Source organism: Oryzias latipes, chromosome 13 (assembly GCF_002234675.1).
Source record: "Oryzias latipes chromosome 13, ASM223467v1".
NCBI lineage: Eukaryota > Metazoa > Chordata > Actinopteri > Beloniformes > Adrianichthyidae > Oryzias > Oryzias latipes.
Genome location: NC_019871.2, coordinates 5,548,684 through 5,561,855, shown reverse-complemented (window position 1 = coordinate 5,561,855; position 13,172 = coordinate 5,548,684). Strand labels below are relative to the sequence as shown.

At 41.2% G+C, this 13,172-nt stretch overlaps 1 long non-coding RNA gene across 1 annotated transcript; it reads right to left on the bottom strand.

Annotated features, from left to right (window-relative positions):
• Nucleotides 1–6,800: 6,800 nt before the first annotated feature.
• On the bottom strand, nt 6,801–8,028 carry LOC111948472. The gene is made up of 2 exons (XR_002874488.1): nt 7,126–8,028; nt 6,801–7,037 (listed from the first exon to the last, which is right to left on the bottom strand). It is a non-coding gene; the product is annotated as an uncharacterized LOC111948472 (long non-coding RNA).
• Nucleotides 8,029–13,172: the final 5,144 nt, after the last annotated feature.

Genomic DNA, 13,172 nt, shown 5'->3' with positions numbered 1-13,172 from the left:
TGTGGCTTTTACGTTGACTCACCTTTTTAGTCTGGCCTTCACATGATTTTCATAATTGCTTGTGTCTTTTATTATTTATCTATTTATTAATTTATCTCTTTTCCTTGGTTTTTTTGTATGTTTTTTACTGGCTTCACCTGTAGGGGGCGCTGTTACTGCAGTGGGCTGGCTAGGGTCCCGCTCTGTGGCCTAATAGCTGTAGAGTGGGCCCTAGGCTGCTCTGTGTTGGCAGGCGCTGTAGTGATGACCCACAGGGTCGGGCTGGGCCTTGGAATGAATGGATCCCCATGATATCGTTTCCACAGCAGTACCAAGCCAGACCTTCTTTAAGCTGCAGTTCTTGGTTTCTGTTCAGGGTTCTACTGGGAGAACTGGGTGGGTGGGGGGAGGAACCTGGTGAGGGAGGCGTCCCATCTTTGTGTGATTGTCCTGTGTTGTCTGTTTTTAATAATTTTCATTTTTTATGATTATTTTATCTGCTTTTATGTTAAGCGCTTTGTGTTTTTAACTGAAATGAAAGGCGCTATATAAACAAATAAAGTTTGAGTTTAACTAAGGCCAGTTAACATCTTCATTACTGAATGTGAGTCTCCTGACGGAGGACATTCCATTACCTACACAATGTGCAACATCATTTACACGTTTTCTTTTGTCGTTTTTGTTTTTTCTTGCCAAAGACGCTGTAAGGACCTATTCACATTTGATTTGTGGCACATCTACCCCAAAGAAAAGGGTGATTTATCAATTGAGCGAGAATACATTGCCCGTGACCCCAAAACAAACCGGTTATCATGGCAAGAAAACGCGCATATGGGGTGTGGACCTGAGCTTAACATTGAAGGGGCTGAAAACCTGACTGGTTCCCTGTTGGTGACGTATTTAAACCATGCTGTGTCTGATGGGTCATAGTAGGAGATAACATCACCAACTGTACCACCATGTATGGTAGCTCTGCCAGATCAAAAATACTAAAAGGATGTTTTGAATGCAGCCTGCAAAGACAAGTCATTCACTCTCCTTATTGGGGGGCAGCAGTAGGTTCCTTTACATCCTTTACATCATGAAAGGCCTGCGATAACACCAGGAAAGTCACTACATTTGTTGCTAGTCCCATCTCTGAATACTACTCTAGATATGGGGTCTGAAAATGTACTAAAAATATTTAGAAAGTCACCATGTTGGCAGCAATATGTTATCATTGCAATGAGCTACTGGAAATGTGAAAATCTACAGCTTATTCTGAGCAGTGAGGGGTTGGCGGGAACAGAGGTCTACAGTCCATAGTGAAGATGAAAAGAATAAATTCAGCTCATTTGCGCAATTTAGTCTTAAAAGAATAAGCATTACTCTTCCTTTCTTACAGCCCTGTCTTTCATGCCTTCCAGCTGTTGTCCTTTGGAGGACAAGCCTGTGACTTTATCTCATGACCTTCCATATACGTCAGATATTGTTCTGCATGAGTCTGTCCTACAGCTCCTCCCCAGTATAAATATTTGTTGCGACAGTATCCTCTTCAACCCTTCCCTGTCGCTCAGTCTGAAGGCCGGCTTCTTCCGGTTCAGCAGATCCTTCAGCTGACTGGTGACCCAAAGGTTTGTTGTTAAGGTCGCAGCTCCTACAAACACGGCAACTATACTTTTTCTTGTTATTTGATCGCTTGTTTACGGCTTATCACCTTTATCGCGGCTGACGGGTCAGCAGACTGCGGTCACACTTCCTTTGACACCAGGATGCAGCGTTGATGTGTGAACAAGCAAAAAAAGGAAGAATAAAAAAAGTATATTTACCTTAATCCCAGAAAAAATACCAAAAATCCTATAGATTCACTAATATTGAGTGTATTTATATTTTCTTTTCGAGCAACAGACCAGCCAATTTAAAGCTGATGATCCGTAAAAAATGCTTTTAAAAGAGAAAACCGGTATAAAACCTTATAGTATTCAACTGGTAGGTGGTATTCTAAATTAAAAATAAAAATGGAAACTGTCAAATTAGGCCCTAAAAAGGGACAGAGGGGCTTAAAATGGTTTCTGAAGGGGGAAGTGAGGGGGCTTGAGGCTCTCTTTCCATTAGTCTAAAAAATAATTAAGTCCAACTTTTGGCTTAAGGAATGTTGTGTGTCAAAATTTGAAGTTGGTTCCACAGACAGGAGACACAGACATGTTTTTTTTTTTTTAAATGCTCATTTCATTGTCTGACAGTCCATCAGTCAGCACTGACATTCATTCAGTCGGAGCTCCACAGTTTTCTGTCTCAGAGATGAGACTCTTCCCATCATTGCTGAGTTTATTTTAGCCTGAAGCTTTTTAAATACCGACTGAAAGACGGAGTAAATAATATTTATTGATGTCAGACGAGGAATCAACGGCCCAAGAATCAAAGCACGGATCAGAGAAGTGTACGAGAAAAAAGAAACATGACATTTTTTTTTATATGGTTATAGTAACGCTTCAAAAAAGGCATAAAAATAAACACAAACTTGATCATTCTGTTGAATATTTTATGTTTGTGTTTAGTTGTGTGAAGGGTTTGAGTTTTCTTATTTTCTGTTGTTTCGAGATGCAGTTTTGTCGGGTTTTTTGTCAGGTTGGGTTTTGTGTGTTGGTATATAAACAATCAATTCAAGTCAATGTAAAACTGGCCCGCCGTTACAATGGAAGCTCGTATTTTCAGCCTGAGCCTTCTTTTTTGTTGTTGCTTTGTTTGAGCACCAACATGAAAGATAACAATGCCAGCAGGGCATTTTTGTTAAGAACCTTGTGTTTGGTTTCAGATTGAGAACAGGTGAATCCACATCTGCCGGAACGCCCACAGAACAGTTTGTCAATCAACACTTTTTTATTTTATGAGTCCAATCAATGAGAAGGCCCCTAACTATCGCAGTGTTTGAACGTGGATCCCGAAAGATTTAAATGAAGCTTCATGACATAAACATGTCAAAGGATCAAGGCAAACGCTTCATGGGTGAGCTAAATGAAAAGTTAGTATAAAAAAGTTCTTTCCTGTTGTAGCTGCCCTCCCCCACAACGAGACGCCGAAAATGAAGTGATCAAGTTTACTCTTCTTATTTAAAGATCCACTACAATAAGAATCATATTTTTGGTGTTTTTAACGGGTTCTTGAGGTATTTTTCTGATTATGAAGGACATTTATGAAGAAAATTGGGCTTAAAATTGCATTTCAGACTAATTCTTTATTCAAATTACTGTGAATCAGGAGCAGACTAAAGATGCAACGACTCCTGCCGCTCTGCAGAAACTATGTCCTAGAAAACAACACAGGTTTAAGTGACAAAAGTGTCCATTTGACTACGAGTGATTTCTTATTTACACTTGTTTAGTAGGTGTGTCACTTTAGTGGACAGCAGTGATTATATGAATGAGATTAATCTGTTTGCTCAGGTGGAAGGAACCCCAGTTGGAGTGAGTGAGTCGGGGATGCCCCGTATTTTTGACAACGTTAATGCTAGGACACGATGACACCATATGCTTAAATGCTTTGTCACTTACATGATTTGTTACTTTATTGCTTTACGATAATGACAACGCTTCAACATGGCTCAAGTAACGCCTTTTCATAGCCTGTCATCAAAACGCTGCCATCACAAGTGCAAACAAAGCATAGATATAATACACTCAATAAACCATCTTGAAACATACAGATAGTTGTCCTCATCATCAATGGCAATAATTCCCCGCATGCTCGCAGTGGATCCTGTTTAATAAAACAGACATGTAGCTGTATCAACAGGTTTTAATTTTGCCTAAACACGGCATAATCATTATCAAAAGACCACTGGGAATTTTTTAGAATAGAATGGGGCAAAGAAGTATTTAGTCGGCCACCAATTATGCAGTTTCTGCCACCTAAAAAGCTGAGAGAGGCCTGTACATTTTATCATAGGTACTGTATACCTCAACTATGAGAGACATAATGTAAAAAACACAAAATGTTGTTTCTTTTGCTCTTTGGTCTTGATCATAGTTTGGGAACTCCAGGTAAGCACGATGTGTCCAAATTCCCTCACTACTTAGTGCACTATAGAGTGTTCACCATGTTGTAGTGCTACAATTCCAAAATCCAGTGCCCTAGAAATTTTCCACAAATCTCTGCGAAAAACCAGTGTCCATTGATGCTCACTGGTCAAATATAGACCACAATGCATTGCAAGTAAATTAATTTTCATGTAAAAAAAATGTACTTTAACTTTTTTTTTATAAACCGTCCAAGATTTCATCATCAGAACACAGTGGATTCATAAATAATCCTACATACATAAAATGTTCGTATTTATTTGATGTCATATTTGCTGTTTAAAACATGAAACAAAGTAGTGAGCATAGTATCTGAATTGCTTCTCAAATTCAGGGCACTATAGTACCACACTTTATAGTCTTTCAGTAGTTGGGGAATTATAGCTTCAGACAGCTACAATGTTTTCATATAACCATTCGGACTTTCAATGGGTTGATAGTGCTTCTGACATCCAACCTGAGGGCTCAACCCAGCTGACTGTTTGGGTCAGGAGTTAGAATTCTGAGGTGTGCAGTCATGGATCTTTGGTCGACCAAGACACTTTGTCTGATATTATTTATATCAATAGTTATTTGAAATAAATAAATCTTTTCACCTATATCTGCCTTGTGCCTGTGAGCTTTTTGCCTCCTGTCCTTGTCCTTGTCCTTGATTTTTGACTTGATCTTTAGTGTGAAAACAACAAATCAGATAAAACGAGTTTTTAAAAACTCACCTGCTCTGTGTGCAGGTCTGTCTGACAGAAATGGAGGTTGGTTGATATTCACAAAGCAGCTTTTTTCCAGTAAATCAGACAGAAGTGGCTCATTTGGATCAAATCTTGGCCTTTACATTTGCTGCTCTTCCATCCCGTGCATGTGAAGAGAGGGGGCATCTCGAGAAACCACGTGACCACTTGTTTCAAGAGACTGATTATCGGGACAGAGAATCAAACGTACATTAGAGATAGATCCCAGACAGTGCAATCAAAAGGCCCTCTTTGAACAGACACTTGAATCAACACTGAGTAAGAGGAAGCAAAGCAGATGGGCTTATATTTGGTTAAAAGTGTTGCCAGCCAAAGGAGACGATGTGCTGAGACAAGCAGAGAGAGGCGAGAACCCTGCAAGCTTTAACCGATACGTTTCTTCAACAGCTTCCATGGGCCGATAATGAGCTTTCTTTGATCAGCCGAGCGCCGCCGCGTGTGCTGATGATGTTGGGACGGGCGCCTGATGAATATTCCAGGCAGGAGTGTCCCTCAGAAGCACCTGGTTTGTTGGGAAACACGTGTGCGGCGTGCACTGCACCTTCTCGCAGAAACAAGTGTTGGTGTCAGCGTTGATGGCGCATAGAACCTGCAGACACAGAGCTCCTAAAGCCTTTGAATGCACACTTTAAAGGACGCTGTTATCCCTTTGATTACTTTCTGATGGCTGAACTCTAAGTGGTTACCGCATCCTGATTACTGTCTTCATTAAACATGCACTAAATACCATCAAAACTGCTCATCTCGCTTTGTTTACAGGATAAATTTTTCACATTCCAGGCTAATTAAAGAAGAAATGCATGTATTTGCTTTATTTGTTTGTTTCTCTTTACTAAACATTCGCTCATACCTCAGGGGTTCAGCAGCAACAGTGGATTTATCTTCGGAATGCAGCTTCCTCTGTGGTTTTCAGAGGCATTAATTAATTCTTCTGTTGTGTGTGAAAAAAACAACTAAGCTGTGGTCCAGCTGTCATCCGGTGTAACCTCTGCATCACACAGGCCAAAGCCCATTTTCTCCTAATGTGCATTTGCTGTAGTTCAGGCTGGCAGAGTAAACAGGGCCGCCACAGCTTCGCCTCCCCTCTACAGTCAGCCTGAGTGCAATCCGCATCACCTTTTTATCCATCAAATTCATATACATCCCATTATTTGGTTGTACACGCTCCATATGTCCGTCAGTGGGCTCATTTTGTCTCTTTTTTTTTTTTTTTTTTTTTGGTTGCCATTGTAGAAACTCATGAACTAATTGGCCGTTCTCGCGTGTCCTACCAAAAGTCATTCCAAAGCCACATCTCCACTCGACCAAAACCATTCATCTCCACTTATAATGTGCATTTAATCAGTCTTAATTTGGCGGGTGGATGGATGGAGTTTGAGCTGTGTGATAATGACAGTTTGACATTTCATGGGTTTGATATGAGGGTGACAGCCGTCTGTAAGGCCTAATGGAGCCGTTCCACCAGCATCTGTTAAGAATGCTTCATTGAGTTTACAATTAGTAAAGGCCACGCTTCGCTGCGAAAACCCAGCCAAGACTGGAGAGTAGCAAATCTTAAAGATTGTTTGATAAGGGGAAACTTGCTGGTGGTTTTACTCTGCTTTATTTATTTTATTTTTTGGGCAGCTGTAGAAAAATGTCTCTCAATGAAAGTTTTATAGGAAATCTTATGTTGGGATTGCAGGTCTAATGATGTACCAACATGGTTCCAGATGGGGTCCTGAAGCCCAAACTAGACGTATATGTATAGGTTTTTGTTGATTTTCTTTTGTGACTGTTTCAATTTCCTTTTATAAATAAAAGTTGTAATAGTTTTAAGTTAAAAACAGACATTAATGTTAGTTCCTTTTTTTCTCATTTATTGATGACTGTGGAAATATAAAAGAAATGTTACTATTAATTAAAGAAATTTGGCAAATTTCAATATTTTAAAGTTGAATGACTAGATATTGTCATGATTTCAGAACATTAGAGACCCAGATGCTGGAACCCAGAAGCAAACACAGGAGCAAGCTGGTGAGGTGAGTAAGAAGATTTAATTGCCAGCACAGTTAAGGAGTGAGCAGTTTCTGTGTGGTCCCAACGAGAGACTGGATTTTGTGGCGTCACTGGTGGATCCCTTCGTAGGGCAGCGTCGGCGGAGACCTGTGGAGTTGGATGATCGGCAGAGGCTCGTGGTGAGACCGGTGAAGCAGACTGAGTGAGGGTTCCAGATAGCGACGGATTCAGGCGACCACCCGTGGTTTGGGGTTTCCTGGAGACAGGTAAGAAGATACGTTAGGTACAGGCTTGGAACAAGGTAGCTTGGCAAGAACTACTAGTCGTAAGACCAAAATGAGCACCATCAGGGGCAACGGACTGGCGATGAATACAGGTCCAGGAGCTCCTTAAGTAGGTAGGTGGTGATGAGTTGAGTGGTGGCAGCTGGGCTGAATCAGGGAACCAAGCAGAGAGGAGAGGGGGTGGAGTCTGACAGAGGCACCATGACAGATATCTAAGAATAGCGACCGAAGAGTTTGATGCAAACTTTGCAGCTGTTTCAGTGGCTGCTGAAGTTATAGAAAGTGATAGAAGTGTATAATAAAAAAGATTAAACGGAGAATCCGCTGTTTTATTTTCTATGTAATTTTCTTCATTAAACATTAAGCTAATTTGTCACCTTTCAATGTTCCATTTTAAATCAATCTCAGTGGTCTTTTAATTGTAATTATGCAAAATTAAGTCAAAATAAAACACCTGCGTCGCTTTCTAGGACATAGTTTCTGCCACTCTTCCCCACCCTGTTGCCGAGAGCTCTCTGTTTACATTCTCTCCCTCTAGCTTACAACCCCTCAGATCCCAACCTAACGTTACTAGTGCAACAAAAGTGGAAGATATATCTGAGCTGCCCAGCTTTACAGTGTTGATCCAGATTCCAGCTCAGACGAGCAAAATGCAGATGTGCACGAATCTAGTCATCTCTAAGTGGATGCATCAGAATGGATTTCTATGGATATGTCACAAATATTATCTTTTTCTAAAGGCAGTTTTTGATCTACTTTTGATTTACAAAGCTTTGAATGAAGAAATACTCAGAAATAACATGTGGACTGCAAAACAGCAGTATTATTAGGATGAAAGAGAGAGAGAGAGAAAGAGAAACTGTAATCAATGAGTATTACATTTCTGTTACATTAGGGGTCAGGAACCCATGGCTCGCGAGCCATATCTGGCTCTTTTGATGGTCACATCTGGCTCGCAGACAAATCTTTTAATTATAAAAAAAAAAAAAAAAAAGTTTCATTAGACCATTCCTTCTCGGGCGCGATGCGAAACCAGGGGGGCACAAAGTAGTAGCGGTGCTTGGAGAGAAAAAATCAGCGGCACTGTCAGTTTACTATTATCTGTTATATCAGTTTGTACCAGGCTGAAACCTGCGAATTGCCGTCCCTGCAGATGCTCCAGTCTCTGACAAGGAGCTGCAAATGTGTGTGGAGGGAAACGGGAGGGGTAGTGGGCTCAGGCAGCAAGGTGAAACGGCGCACTGACTGTCAGGACTTAGAACACGCTGCCGTTCCCATACAAAACTGCAGCGTGGGTGTGCGTGCTGACAATGTTTGGCTCCACGTATGCATGTGAGCAGTCTTTCTCACATCTAAAGAACATTAACCTACGATCAAATTAAACGGATGAAAGTCTCAACGCCTGCATGAAGCTTAAACTCACCACGTATCAACCAGACAAGACCATCAGCAAAACCACCACGCAGCACCAGAAGTCACATAATGCTAATAAATACTCAACATTTGTTAGCAACAGCGTAATGTAGTGTCCCTTTCCCACACTGAGGCACTGAGACTTGACCTCTTTTAAGGTTTTTTATTCTGGTAATTTCAGGCCGTAACCAACTGCGTACAACTTGTTCAGCAACTTCTGAATCTCTCCTGCCGAGAGCGCTCCCCCAACTTTTTATTCCCCCCCTCCTATTTCCCTTATTCGGCCCATAGCTGAACCCCATTGGTCCAAACTCCCCAACGACAGGCTGAGAGACAGAACTGAGGGCCAACCAGCATCTCTGCTTGATGCGTTCAATGAACTCCGGAACAACAGCCACCCAGTCCAACTCAGTCCGCTACAATAACAATGTTATTAAAAAGAATCCACAGACTTATTGTACTTTAAAAGTGTTGAAATTACATAAAATGCACACGATCACTTGTGTTTTTACTTTTAAACATATTGTATGGCTCTCACAAAATTACATTTAAAAATATGTGGTGTTTATGGCTCTCTCGGCCAAAAAGGTTCCCGACCCCTGTGTTACCTGTGTTACATGGTGTGTGATTCCCGTAACTGTTTACTGGAATCATGAATTCATGTTTTCTGAAGATTATTAATCATTAATATCCACTTGATTTTTTTGCTTGAAAAGAATCTATCTGATAAGAACCCGACTCCGAAAATGTGAAGAATAGTTAGAAACTGCCTTTAACTTTTATTACACTAATGGTTTAGACTTAATTCACTGAGCATGTATTGTCATCTCAAAATTATATTACATTTGAAGAAAGCACAGCCAAGCTATTGTTCTAACAGTTTCTTCCCATACTCCCTCTTTTCTGTGCATGTTTTCTGCTGAGCAGGCCTCAGACTTATCTTCACTTTAGCCTTGGAGCTTCCCTCCAGCAGCAACCTGTGGGCGTGATTTTCACATGAGGTCCATCGGACCATCTTCTGAATATGCAAATGCAGGGTTTTTATACCAAAGCCCATCCCTGAGCTCGTTGGTTCGGACTTTGAATGTACCATGTTCATGTCTGTCCCCTTCGTGTTTGTGCGAAGTAAAACCTCCACAAAAGATAAGTAACTGTCTCTGAGTCGTTATTCATTTATTTCTGTGTGCAAGAAACTGACGGGTACAAACCTAAAATTTAATACAGTCCTTTCTAGAAAATCCAGTTTCTTCACAGAAAACTATGTAAACCTATAAAATGATTTAACTCAGTAAGGGTGGGATTATATAAACTCGCTTCTTTTCAAGCAATAAATCAAGCGTGACTTTAGTTAATCATCACTATATTTAACTAAGCAAATGTGACTTAAGTGTGTCTTTTTTGTTTCTTTGTTTGTTTGTTTGTTTAATCTACACGTTCATCATTTCTGCAATGAGTTTGAGAAATCTGTGTGATTTTTTTTATTTTTTATTTTACTAACTACAATTAATGCTTGAAATAAATAAAACAAACAAAATCAAATGATGAACTTCAAAATGAAAAAAAAACAATGTAATTTTTAAGGATTGAACCCCATAATTAGAAGAGAGGTGGCTGCCTTAAACAATAGTTTCTGCAACTTCCTATTCACTTCTATAGTGTTGAATTTGAGTCCTGGCAGCTCCGCTTAAAATCTTTCTTGAAACGTTTCACCACCCATCAACATGGCGTCATCAGCCTGAGTGGTGTTGGGCTCCAGCCACATATAGATCCACCAGGTGGGGTACCCACAATCCTGCAATTGAATTGCTCATTAGGACATCAAAGAAGAAAAAAGGGAGTGAAAAAACCCTCTCCTATTATAACGCCTCCTGTTCACCATAACTGAATGGTTGGGTGTGGTTGTGCTGGAGTTTTGGTCCTTTTTGGCACTAATGACAGGGCTGCATGCTAAACCGGAGACGGATCTTGACTGAGGCCTCCTGGAGTTCATATATGGCTTGAGCCCAGCACCACTCAGACTGATGAAGCCACTTGGATGAGTGGCAAAAGGTTTCAAGAAGAAAGATTTTAAAGATCCACTCTGATGAAAATGCTGTTGTTGTTGTTTTTTTCTGATGATGAAGGTAATCCCTAAAGACAATCTTAAAATGAAATCTCTGAGTATTTATTTATTTAAATCGTTGTGAATCAGGAGCAAACGAAGAAATTGATGGGCCACAAGCCTCCCGCTCCGCTCCATTCTGATGTGTCAACTTGTAGACGACTAGATCCACGTACGTCTTCGTTTTCCTCGTCTGAGCTGCTATCAGGATCTAAACTGTATGGAAACGCTTTGAAAAATGAAACAAAAGATGATCAGGTGGGACTTTAAGTCCAGACGCCATGACTCAACTTCAAAGCAATGTCATCGGGATAAATGAGAATCTTCAACGCCATATTTCCATCATTGTAAATTGCAAATTTTCCCTGCTTTTTGTTTGTAGTGTGGTTCCTCTCACTCCTGTGTTACAACAGCTGAAAGACCTCTGAGTCGCCTTTCTTTTGAGCGGTCAGAACAAGAATGACTAAAAAACCTTCCGTGTAATCTGTTGGTCACTCATATAGGCCAAGATTTACTATTAAGATAATTTACACTTAATTGGATTACTTTAATCTGGAATGTTTGTGATTAACTGGATTATAACTTCCTTTTTGTCGTACAGCTTCTGCCGCTGTACATTATCTGCCTCCGTCTAACTCTATCTATTTTCTGCATTGGCTTCATTAACACCAGCTACCTCTTTTACATCCATGAATTACCTCTAGGCCTCTTTCCTGGTAGCTCCAACCTCAGCATCCTTTTACCGACATCCTCATTGTCCCTCCTCTCAACCATCTCAATGCTGCTTCTCTGTATTTATCACAGAAACATCTACCATTGGCTGTTCATTCCTGATCCATCCCAGCCACTCCCAAAGAGAACATCAACATCATCAGCTCTGCCCCCGTCTTTGCGTCAGAGTCTCTAAGACAATGGTCTAATGCAGGTTTTTCAGCAAATATGCCAGGTATATTTGGCTGCGGCATTTGTAATTTGGAGGCGACAATTACGGCGACCGGACAATATTTTGACATCGTTCAGTGGCCGCCCAGGCACATTTTGAGATTACGCAGAGGCAGTCCAGCAACAGGTACTCCAAGGTTCCCAAAATCATCTGTTTCCCCAATTCCAGACTGCCACCCTCCAGTCACCACTGTGCTGCCGTCCCACTGCCACCATCCAATTGTTAGAAATCTTATGGTAGCAGCACGGGCACTTGACAAGGGCAGTTGACATGTGCCAGGGGCCCGGCGATGACTGGACGTCAATCTTATCCCAGCCACCGTGGGTCCAAAAAAAGGAGACGGCGTTGATACCGCAAAGAGACCTTAACATGGCGTTGATAGAAGCACAGCGACTCCGACACCTGTATATTGACCAATTGGGGTTGATACTGAGAAGAATACAAAGAACATTGTACTTTTTATGAGTTACGAATGAACTTTGGTGCCAAATGGCCCGCTTTTTACATACCACTGGGCTACTAAGCGGCCAATGGCACTTGATATGGAAGGCCACCGTCCCACGACATTCACACATCATCCAATCAGAGCTGCTGTCACCCATCTTTGTAATGACGTCATCCCTGACGTCGCGCCTGACTGCCGCCATCTACAGTCATGACCACTCCAAATGCTCTCAAAGAAAACAAGGTAGTGGCATGAATTGTTGATTATTCTGCCGATGCCCCCATTGCATGGTGGCAGTAGTGCCTGTACTTGTAGCATGCACCAACATGGAAGCTCTCACCTTCTTCCACACCTTTCCTTTCATTCTTGCTGACACATCACACCTGAATCCTTCCTCCACCTGTTTTCATATACAGACTTTAATATTTATTTTCTGCTGTTGTTCCAAACACAAAAGGAAAAGCTACAAAAAATAGGAAGTTCAGCTTTTTCAAGCCAAAAAAGGGTTGAAATCCTTCGTATTGTTTGTATTTTAAAGACTTTTGAGCCAAAGTCTTTCTCGTCTTTGCCATCCGAAAAGTTCCAAGTTGAGGAAACCTTGGCATAATCAATTAACTGGAATTGAGGGGGGGGGGGGCAGTATTTGATCAAACGCAGTCAAGTGAAACAAGGCTTCTGCATGGCGAAAGCAGAGAGCCAGCACTTCATCTCTCACCTCAAAATCATTATTACCTGATTAAGTGTGATTAAGAGAAGATCATTAGCAGCTGCATGTCCTGTCAGTAATGATTACTGTGACGGGTGCGTTATACCCTGAGAGCTCGTCTGCAGGCGCAGCCTCAGTAACGATTGGGGAAGCATTGTTTAGCCGAGCGCCTTTTCCCTCTCGAAAGGTTACAGCGCATGGTCTGATCCGAAATGATGAACCCAACGGCTCAACAAGGCAGATGACATTGAGAAAATTTTAAAATCCACACACCTCTCTACGTTCTATCCACTCTGACAGTCCTCACAGTTTTTCAGGGGACTATCCAGAAATAACTGCTATACCTCTATTTTTTAGTGTTTTAAAAGATCTCTATCTCAAAATCAGTTTTAATGTTTTGTTTGAAAAGGATTTTTCCCTTTTCTGCTACATCTTTTCTGCGCGAACCAGCTGACCCGTAGTTCAGGCAGAAAGCAGATCATCAGTCGTCACTGAGCAG